Genomic DNA, 11,751 nt, shown 5'->3' with positions numbered 1-11,751 from the left:
CAGCAGGGTCATCAGACACCAATATGGCCACAGGTTGAGACCTAGACCCTGGGTTTCTGTGCGGCATTTGGTGGCAATATGGGTCATAGATGTCAACACAGATCCACGCTGTGATAGGACCACAAATCAGACATGACCCTCAGACATAGCAAAGACCCTGTCATCACCATGACCCTGGGTGGCACCACAGGCCATTCAGATCTCTAATGGCCTCAGGGCCATATAGTTTTTGGTGACCAAAATGGCCAGAGATGGTGTGAACACCCCAGGCCTTTGGTGGCAATATGGATCACAGATATCAAGACGCCCTAGCTCTGGTAAGACCAAAGGCCCAGACATAGCCCTAGACAGAAGTCCTGGCCCTATCACCACTTTGACCCTGGGTGACAATCAGGCCACCCACAACGGCGTGATCGTCACCACCTTTGCTTCTTCAGTTCTGCCTCTTTCACAGCTCATGAACCATTCTGCTTCCCTTCTCTCCCATTTCTCCACAATACATTTGGTATGTACAAGCCCACAAATGGTACGGACAAGCCCAGTGCCTTCAGCCAGCCTGGACTGTGAGGACCTGGGATGGCCTGTGGGTGTCTTTGGCCTTTCTGAGCCGAGGGGCACCAGGAATGCCTGTGGATGCCTACAGCCAGCCTGGACTGTGGAAGAACCATCTTAATTGTAGCAGCCAAGAGTTCAGCTCTCAGCAGCCACTACCCAGGTTTCTTTGGGAGAAATGCCTCTCAGGAGCGAGGGAAGAGAAAGATTTCTATAATAACTCCACACACGTGGGTAAATGCTCTTCATCCCATGTGCTCCTTATCATTCATCATGCTGCTGTTTCTCCTTCCATCTTTGTTCTCCTGTGTGTTACAAGGTCACTGGCATGTGTGTGTGTGTGTGTGTGTGTGTGTGTGTGTGTGTCCATTCACTAACAACATCTTGTAGTAATTAAGACAGGCTACAAAGCAAACTCTAAGGGACACGCCTTCTTTGTAGATACAATAGGAGACTCATGTAGCAAAGACCTATCAGCCTAATTGGTGGATGACAGCAGCTGCAGGATGTAAAATTTCTGGCTCTTTAGCTCTTAAAGGGACAGTTGTAAGGGTTAGAAAGGGAAGACACTAAACTATTGGGAGAGCTAAGAAAGAGGCAAAGAATATGTATTCTATTTTACATTTCCTCATATGTGATTAATAATATTTGGATATGGTTAGTCCTTTCATAGCCTTTTGCTATTAATCACTTGAATCTCAGGACCTAAATATAAATAGTTAAAGTCAACTGAGCCTATAATATATATAGTGTTAATTGCTTTTTTGAGTCAGAGCAGGGAGGTGACAGTGAAGGAAATGAAGATGGACTTTCTGTCCTGCCCAGTCCCACAGTCTTTTAGTCCCAAATAAACACACAGAGGCTTATATTAATTATAAAGTATTTGGTCAATGGCTCAAACTTCTTATTGGCTAGCTCTCTCAATTATTAACCTATTTATATTCAACTATATATTGCCACTAGGATGTGGCTTACCTGTAATGCTCCAGCATGTTACTCCTCTCACGACTACATTAATTCTCCCCGGTGGCTCCTCTTCGAGTTCCACTTCCCAGAATTCTCCTAGTCTGGTAGCTCAGCCTATACTTCCAGAATGGCTACATCTGGCCTCTCCATTGACCAAAACAGCTTAATTCAACATCCAATAAGGGAATCATATATTCACAGCAAACAGAACGATATGGAGCAGAACCACCAGAGACCTGAGAACTGTGCATGTCAATCCCAGCTTAATGGGATTCAGCCCACCCAGAGACTGCCAGCTTCCAGGTCCCATTCTCCACACACGGAACAAGCAAGGGCTAGATAGTTCAGGCCTGGGCCTGGTTACAGCCCACCTCCCAGTGATCTGTGCACAATTAGCCCAGGTCAGGGTACTGCACACTGCAGCTCCCATCCCGGCAGGAGCCAACCCACCCAGGGACTACCAGCATCCAAGCCCCATTCTCCACCCACAGGACAGGCGAGCCTAACTTCAGGTGCCCTGAGCAAAACCACCAGAGACCTGGGGACTGCACAAGGTGGATCCCATCCCTACTGGATTCATCCCACCCAGAGACTACCAGTATCCAAGCCCCATTCTCCACGCACAGGACAGAAGAGGGCCCAGCCTACCCAGAGATTGCCAAGGCCCTGATACCAGGATGGCCTCCATCCACACAAGAGGAAAGCCACCAGGGTACTGGACATGCTTCCACTCACTGGAAAGGAACTGTGGTCACATACCCACCAGGAGAGGAAGAGATTCCTTCTGTACCCATTGGAACAAATGATGGGAAGGAGACAATATAAAAACACACCCAGCAACAGAAGAAACCAATATGACACCACCAGAGACTAGAGACTCTACACCTGCAAGACCTGAACAGCCCACTGCAAATGAAGCAGATGAGAAAGACCTTAAAAACAACTTCATGAAAATGATAGAGGCCCTCAAAGAGGATATGAGAAAATCCCTTAAAGAAATGGAAGAAAAAAACAAATCAAAAAATGCAAGAAATAGAAGAAAAAAAACAAACCAACAAATTCAAGAAATGGAAGAAAAAACAAACCAAAAAATGCAAGAAATGGAAGAAAAGACAAACCAAAAAACCAACAGAAGCAAGAAAGAGAGTAAAAGGCAAAACAAAAATTACAAGAAACAATTCAAACAGTGTAAAGGTTGAAAGCTAAAATAGAGACAATAAAAAAAAACACATAGTCTGAAGGAATGCTGGAAATAGAAAAGCTTGGAAAATGGTCAGGTACTACAGATGCAAGCATAACCAATAGAATACAATAGATGAAAGAGAGAATCTCAGGTGTTGATGATACAATAGGGGAAATAGATTCATCAACCAAAGAAAATTATAAGTCAAAAAAATCCCTAACACAAAATATCAAGGAAATATGGAACACTATGAAAAGACCAAATGCACATCAGAAAACTCATCCACCATGATCAAGTAGGCTTAATTCCAGGGATTCAGGGATGGTTCAACATACAAAAATCCATCAATGTAATCCACAATATAAACAAGGTGAGAAACAAAAATTACATGATCATCTCCATAGATGCTGAAAAAGCCTTTGACAAAATCCAACACCCCTTCATGATAAAGGTCTTGGAGAGATCCAGGATAACAGGAACTTACCTTAACATAATAAAGGCTATATACAGCAAACCAACAGCCAACATCAAACTAAATGGACAGAAACTCAACGAGATTCCTCTAAAATCAGGAACAAGACAAGGCTGTTCTCTCCATACCTTTTCAATATTGTCCTTGACATTCTAGCTAGAGCAATATGACAACAAAAGGAGATCAAGGGGGATACAAATTGGAAAGGAAGAGGTCAAACTTTCACTATTTGTAGATGATATGATAGTTTACATAAGTAACCCAAAAAACTCTACCAGGGAACTCCTACAACTGATTAATACCTTCAGCAATGTGGCAGGACACAAGATCAACTCAAGAAAATCAGTAGCACTACTACATACAGAAGATAAAAGGACTGAGAAAGAAATCAGAGAAACATTTCCCTTTATAATAGCCACAAACAAACTTGGGGTAACACTAACCAAACAAGTGAAAGACCTGTATCACAAGAACTTTGAGTCCTTAAAGAAAGAAATTAAAGAAGGCACCAGAAAATGGAAAGATCTCCCATGCACTTGGATAGGTAGGGTCAACATAATAAAAATGGCAATCTTACTGAAAGCAATACACAGATTTATCACAATCCCCACTAAAATCCCAACACAATTCTTCACAGACATTGAAAAAACAATACCCAACTTTATATGGAAAAGCAAAAGACCCTGGATAACCAACACAACCCTGATACACAAGGCAACATCCAGAGACATCACCATCCCTGACTTTAAGCTGTATTACAGAGCTATAGTCCTGAAAACAGCTTGGTATTGGCACAAAAATAGACAGACCAATGGAGTTGATTGAACACCCCGACATTAACCCATAAACATATGAACACCTGATCTTTGGCAAAGAAGCTAAAATTATACAATGGAAAAAAGAAAGCATCTTCAACAAATGGTGCTGGCATCACTGGAGGCTGACATGTAGAAGACTGCAGATAGATCCATGTCTATCGCCATGAACAAAACTTAAATACAAATGGATCAAAGACCTCAACATAAACCCAGCCACACTGAAACTCTTAGAAGAAAAATGGGAGGTACCCTTTAAGGACTTGGTACAGGAGACCGCTTCCTGAACATAACACCAGTAGCACAGACAATGAGATCGACAATTAATAAATGGGACCTGCTAAAACTGAGAAGCTTCTGTAAGGCAAAGGACACAGTCAACTAGACAAGAAGGCAGCTCACAGAATGGGAAAAGATATTCATTAACCCCATATCTGGCAGAGGGCGGATCTCCAAAATTCACAAAGAACTCAAGAAGCAAGTCTCCAAAACACCAAAGGATCCAATTTAAAAATGGCGGACTGAACTAAATTGAGAATTCTCAATAGAAGAGTATAAAATGGCTGAGAGACACTTAAGAAAGTGCTCAGCATCCTTAGCCATTTTCTTATTTATGTTAGAAACAAGCTTTTTCACATGTCATCTCCAGCTCCCTCCTCCCCTGCCCTCCACACCAGGCCAGGTGTTCCCCCATCTTCCTATCCTCCACCCAATCTACAAGCTTTTTTTTTTCTTAAGAGTAGTCTAACTGCACCAGGAAGTGGTCTGTCAGGGGGGACCTCACAGGGCACATTAAAGATAGGCGAGATAGGAGCTACTTCCTCATGGGTTATACAAGCTAAAAACTTTGTTTTAACTTCCTTAACACAGTAAATTCATCCTCTAACATAATGTTCAGCATCACATTTCCAAACCGGTGAGTTCTGGCTGTTAGATGGCTTCAGACCCTCACAGCCTTACGGAAACCCACAGTAAGAGCTAACCTGAACAAGGGGGAGTTCATGGACCCCAGACTGATAGTTAAGAGGCCAGCATGCAACTGATCCAGACCTCTTGAATATGGGTGTCAGTGAGGAGGTCTCAGCATTCTTTGGGACATCAAGCAATAAATCAGTATTTATCCCTGGCACCTAAATAGACTTTGGGAGACTATATCATGTAGAGGAACACTCTCTCAGCCTGGACATATGAGGGGGGGCCTATCCCATGCCCTGGGATGATATCACAGACTTTGTAGATCCCCCATAAAGGGCCTCACCCTCGCTAGAGAGTGGAGTTGGGATTTGGTGGGCAGTTGGGGATTGATAGGCAGGAGAGGAGAGGAGTGAGAGGGAGCTGGGATTGACATGTGAAGCAAGGTTTTTTCTAATTTATAAAAAAAAGGTAAAAATACAAATTACCTCAGCTACTCACCTCCAAGCTAAGACACCTCCACTGTCTCTGAGAGGAAGACCAAGGACTTTCGTTAGTTACAAAGGAAATTATAGGAGAACCTGGTCATGGAAGACAAAACACTGAGCTCGATGCATATATGCATATGGAAGTGTCTGTGTATGTGTCTGTGTGTATGTTTGTACAGGGTCAGCCTACATGTGTGTGTGTCTGTGTGTAACTGATGACCAGCACTTGTAGCTACATGCTAAATAAAGGAACTCCACTGCTCTTGGTCATGTGGCCCTGCCCTTCTCCCTAGTTCCCTCTGCCTTGCTCAAAACCATTAGATGACATCCATAAAGCTCGCCACCAAGATCTATTGTTCCCTTATTGGGCCACTCCTCCTCCTGAGACTGCCTACCTACCATTGTCCTGGCATCAAAGTATTGAAGTCCACCAAGCAAAAGTCCCCTTTGGTTCACCTAATTTAACATGCCGGACCAAAATACACCACAGCATCCTAGCCCACTCTAATACAGCCCAGCCCTACTCCCTAAGCATGGCACCTGCAAGGAAATCAGGTGCTGTTTGTCTGCCTGAGGCAGAAAGCAGCCCCTTTATAAAACTTTTGTTCCCCATATAGGAAAGGATCTTTGCCATTACAGGCAGTGAAGAATCTTTGCGAAAACATGTATTTGGGTGTAGTTTGTACCTAATCTGGGTTGGGAAGGAGCAGCCGTCTGTGTTCTGGAACTCAGTTGAGCAAGTAATCCCCTGGCCCTTTTGCACACATTCCAGTCCTTCTGGATTCCCTCAACTAAAAGATGGCTGATTTTAAGTCCCCCAGCTTGGTTGTCCTAAACAGTCCCTAGGTTATTGGGTGACAGCCACCAAGCGACTAGTGTCCCTGCTCTGCCCTGTGGTACTGGGGAGACTGCACCCCACCAAGAACTTCAATGGTTACCGTGGACTCCCATGGACTGACTGCCAGCTAGAACATTCCATCAGTCTGCTTTGGTAGGGAGCTTTGCCTTCTTACTCTTGGTGGTCACACTTCCAGAATCTGGTGTCCTTTCCTGGTCTGAAATTACCTGTTGACAGGTCCAGATTCATCCTCAGGCCCACCCGGGTCCCTCTCTTGGTGACAGAGACTAGAATGATGATGGCCCATGCCCTCCAAGAGACTGCTGCTCCACCACTCAGATTCACTGGGATGCCTGGTCTCTCCATGTGTCTCTCCCCTCAGTCTCTCAAGATTCACATGGACACCTGGTCTCTCCACCTTTCACGATCTCCTTGGCCTCTCAAGACACACAGAGACACTGGGTCTCTCAACTTTGGCCCACTGCCACTAAGAGTGATGGGATCTGTCCCCTCCATGCTGACTCACTCACCTTTGGGATGTCACCTCCAGAACTCCAGTGGCTACAAAACTCAGACATCATTTTTCACTACAATACCCAGGCTCGGCCTGTATATCCACTACATAATCCATTTAAAAGGCCGCCTAACAGCTTTCAGGATGCTAGTATTATTCAGGGTCTTGCAAAATTCTATGAGTTCAAGGGGAAAGGGAAAGAGATCCTTTATGTCTCTGCTTGTTCTTTCTCTGCTGCATGCCCTCCCTGTATGCTTCCTGCAGCCCATCCCATGGCCTCCTTGCTCTCAATGAGACTTCCTGTTTGCAACATTCACACCACGTCCAGCACATACTGTCAGATGTTCACTGCATCCAGCTCTTACACTGTCTCCCTCCCCTCTTCTGCCATATCTCTCAGCCATGGGGAGAATAGTGTGCTGTAGAATTACCATTTAGATCTGAGCATTTCGTGATCTCTTAATCTCTAAATATCAACCAGCTATTGTCTCTTTGAATCAACAACTACTGCAAAAGGAACCTCTCCGAAAAGAGTAGAGGTGTACAAATCTATGAGTATAAACATGAAAACTTAGGAGCAACTTGTTACCATGTCCAGTTAGCAGAATAATAGAATTAGGTTCTCCAACTAGAGCCTTTGTCCTAGCCAGCTGTGTTGTTTAACCCAGTTAACAGTACTAGACATGAGTCTGTTCTTGTGAAACAAGCTTTCAAATTAATCAGAAAGTTATTGGTTACTGTAGCATGAGTTAATTGTTCTTAATAATTAAAAACCCAGAGGCAGATATCAGGGGGTGAAAGCTGAAGGATCAGAGATGCAATGCAGCCAACCACTAGGCATTTCTTACTTCTACCAAGGCTCAAACCAAAAAGGGCAATCCTGTCATCAGACTGCTTCTTCAGACTGCGTCCTTAGACTGACTGCCTAGACTGTATACTGCTTAGACTGCTGTCTGAGACTGACTGCCAGACTGACTGCCTCAGGCTGCCCTGAACTCCTGTCTCCTCCCACCTAAAGTTCCTCACTCAACCCAGTCACATCACTCCTGTCTCTACCTCCCTAGTGCTGGAATTAAAGTCATTCCATCCCAAGTGCTGGAATCAAAGGTGTGATCTCAGTTTCTCTTTTACACTGAATCAATCTCGTGTAATCCAGGGTGGCCTTGAGTTCACAGAGATCCATCTGTCTCTGCCTCCCAAGTGCTGGGATTAAAGGGCTGCACCACCACTGCCCAGTCTCTATGGCTACCTACTGTGGCTGCTGGGATTAAAGGTGTGTGCCACCACAGCCCGGCACTATAGCCATCTAGTGTGGCTAGCTTTTCACTCTGATCTTCAGGCAAGCTTTGTTTGTTAGATCATAAACAAAATGTCGCTGCAGGTTACTCCCACAACATGTGTTCCACTGTTGCTTCAGTAGGTATACCTTGGCATAGGATTCATTAGTGTAATTTGCAGGATTCACAGCTGGGTGACACTGCTGGTTACTGTTCTACAGCAGCACGCATAGAAACTTACATGTCTAAGACAGTCAACCAGGAGGGATGAAGCTTCAGGGTCATTGCCAGCGTGGTTTCTCCATGTCCTATGACTCAATCGTGTGGTGCCTTCAGCAATAAGGACCTACTGACTATTCTGGAGATTAACCAAGAGAAATGGTAATAACCTGTAATGTTTCCTGGTCTATGGGATCCCAGACCAACAATTTAAAAATAGGTTACACACTGAGCTTTTTAATTTGGTAGTTTATGGTGTCTGCGAGAAGCACTGCCCCCTCCATTGTAGGGTCGCTCCATTTATTCTCATTTTTACATCTATGAAGCTTGTATAGTAAACGTTTACCTGTGGCTTTTGGAAAGATCTCTAGTGATAGTTAGCCCTCCCTATTTGCCTCCTCTTGTGACAGAACATGTGTTTATCCCTTCTTCTGTTTCTAATTCTTTTTCTCTTGTGGCACTAGATTCTTTTCTTTCTGTTCCATCATTTGTAAACTCTGGTATCTTCTACTGAACAGTCTGGCCCTGGTGGCCATTTACTTGCCTCTGTGTCCTATTGCAGAGACTTCACACATCCTGCACCGTGGCCTCAGTATGAAAGTTGGCATGTAGACAGCTGCCCCCAATCGAACTCCCAGGAATGTGTACTCCTGACTTGGTGTGTAAAACAACCCAGTCCCTGGTCTTAGTTCAGTATATAATCTATTTCTGCATTTCCAACATCTATCACCATTGTGGGAAGACATTTGCTGCCATGTTGGGAGAGAAAGCTGTGAGCAGCTGACATGCTCTGCTCCTGGTGAAGTCTGTCTCTCCACATGAAATGGTTTGGGATCTGTTTACATTAAGTGTTCCTGCATAGCTCAAGCACATGTTACCAGATAAGAAGAACAGATCACTAATTCAAGCTGTGACTTTTTCAACTCCCTGTGGTTAAAGTTTATTCTAGATTTGACTGGCTGTGTGAGTGCACATTGTGGGAGGTTGGTACTATGGTCTGTGCGTTCTATTTCTGATTATCTGAAGGCTCACAGTGATCCTGTCTCCTCCTATACACAGACTGTAATGTAATTTATGTATTCCTGTCTGAGAACTAACCACAGCTCTTCCTTGGTTTCTTTGTGGAAGTAAAAATATAGTTCTCAGATTTGAAAAATGTGTACAGTGCCTTGCTTCCCGATAACTGAAGCGATGATTCAATGATAATGCACCATGTCATGAATTCACCATGAAGATACTATTGGTGTGAAGCAGGAGAAAGAACAACATCTATTTTATTTGAATAACAGGAGACCAGTGACCAATATTTCTCAGAGAACATGATTGGAGGGCAATGGAAGAGTGGGAGAAGTGAAGTGTGAGTGAACTGCACGTGTCAATGTTTCAGAGAGGCCGCATCTCCTTAATTCAAACCTAAAATGCTTTCAAGTCTCTGAGAGGGACAATATGACTCCCTTTGTAGTTACAAAACAAGCAACAGGTCACCTTTTCAGCTTGGATACAAAGTAAAGCTGTGACCTTAAACTTGTGTGCACATTCTCTGCCTGTGTATCTATATGTGTGTCTATGAGCTGGTATATGTGTCTGCCTGTGTGTAGGTATGTGTTCCCATGGAACAGATGGCACAGAACACATATCATTTCATAGAACTCTGCATTTAATGTGTGCCTACAATCCATACCACCTGAGAAGCTAGGAAACCAGGAGGACCCTAAGTGACACATACATGGTCCCCTGGAGAAGGGGAAAGGAACAAGATCTTGTGAGCAAATTGGGAGCATGGAGGGACATAAAAGGAGGTAGGAGAAGGGGAAGAGAAGTGGGGAGGAGAACATGAGGGATCAGGAAGATTGAGTCAGGGGAAGAATAGAGGAGAGCAAGAAAAGAGATACCTTAATACAGGTATACATTAAAAGAGAAATCTGGCACTAGGGAAATGTCCAGAGATGCACAATGATGAAGCCAACCAAGAATCTCAGCAATAGTGGAGAAGCTACCATAAATGCATTTCTGCTCTAATGAGATGGATGACTACCTTAAAGGGCATCCTAGAGCCTTCATCCAATAGTCGATGGAAGCACAAGCAGACACCCACAGCTAAACCCTGGAATCCACTTGTAGAGAAGGAAGAGAGATGAGCAAAAGAGTCAAGACAATTCTGGAGAAACCCACAGAAACAGCTGGCCTGAGTGAGTGGGAGCTCACAGACAACAGTGTGACAACTGGGCTCCAGCACAGGACTAAACAAGCCCCTGAACATGGGTGGCAGTTAGGAGGCCTGGGCAGTCTGGGGGCTCTTGTAGTGGATCAGTATTATTCCTACTGCACAAATGGATTTTGAGAGCCCATTCCCAAGGAGGGATACTCTCTCAGCCTAGATCCACAGGGGAGGGCCAAGGCCCTGCCCAAATGCTGTCACAGACTTTTATAATCCCTCATTGAAGGCCTCATCCTCCCTGGGAAGTGGATGTGGGGTGGGATGGATTGGTCAGTGGGATGCATGAAAGAATGGACGGGAGAGAGACCTGGGATTGATATGTAAAATAAGATCGATTCTAAATTAAATAAAAATTTATAAAAAAGAATATGTGGTATAAGGAGGGAAAAGGCAGGCAAGCAATCCAAGAGTTTTACTGATTTTTTTCCTGTGTTGTGATCTGATTTTCAGTGGAGTTGGGCTTTGGTTGAAGAGGCGGAGTTCACATTCAGCTGCACAGAATGGCTCACACAGTTCCCTGGTGGACTTCAGAGGAGGGAAAGAGAGGCCCTCAGAGGAAGAGGCAGGAAGGAGAGGATGTGAGGTCCTTTTGATCCAGGACGTAGACAATGGTGCTGTGTCACAGATGCTTGTGGTCCTTCTTAATATTTGTCCTTGAAATATTTTTAATATACATTAAGGGAAACGGAAATATCTGGAGTCCACACAGGGCATTATCAACCAGTGGAGACCTCTGTCTGCCTTCCTGCTGCCCCACCCAGCCTGCTTTCCTGTGTTCCGCACTGTTTTGTAGCATTTCCACAGCTGCCTTCAGCCGCTGCCTACCCCTGGCCCTAAAACACTGCTGGGGTTACCTGCGCCACTGAGCACAGGCCATCACTTTCCCCAAACTGGGCAACCAGGCACAGACCCCAGGTTCCTCATAGTTATCAGTGTGCTGCGCCTCCTGCGCAGCCTGTACCCGAGAATGTGGCGAGGATTGATGACACAGAGACAGGTCGGTTGTGTTAAGAAAACTTTATGCTCCCCAAATCGGCTTAGGAGAACTTCCCAAGAAAAACGCTTCCCTTCAGAAAGACTTCTGCCATCCATACAGGCACAAATCTCCAACAGCCCTCTCACACACCTCTCACACCTCTCACACAGACCTCTCACCCTCCTGGCTGGTGGTTAAATCTCTGGCACCAGAATCAGGAAAAACAGCAGGGAGCAGGAAGAAGTAGCTAGCCAAGGGTGGGGGGGGGGGTGATCAAAGTCAGTGTGTTTCAGTGACCGAGCCCTTATCAAGACCTTATCA

Source organism: Mesocricetus auratus, unplaced genomic scaffold (genome assembly GCF_017639785.1).
Source record: "Mesocricetus auratus isolate SY011 unplaced genomic scaffold, BCM_Maur_2.0 Super-Scaffold_100007, whole genome shotgun sequence".
Lineage (NCBI taxonomy): Eukaryota > Metazoa > Chordata > Mammalia > Rodentia > Cricetidae > Mesocricetus > Mesocricetus auratus.
This window is presented reverse-complemented; position numbering follows the sequence as displayed.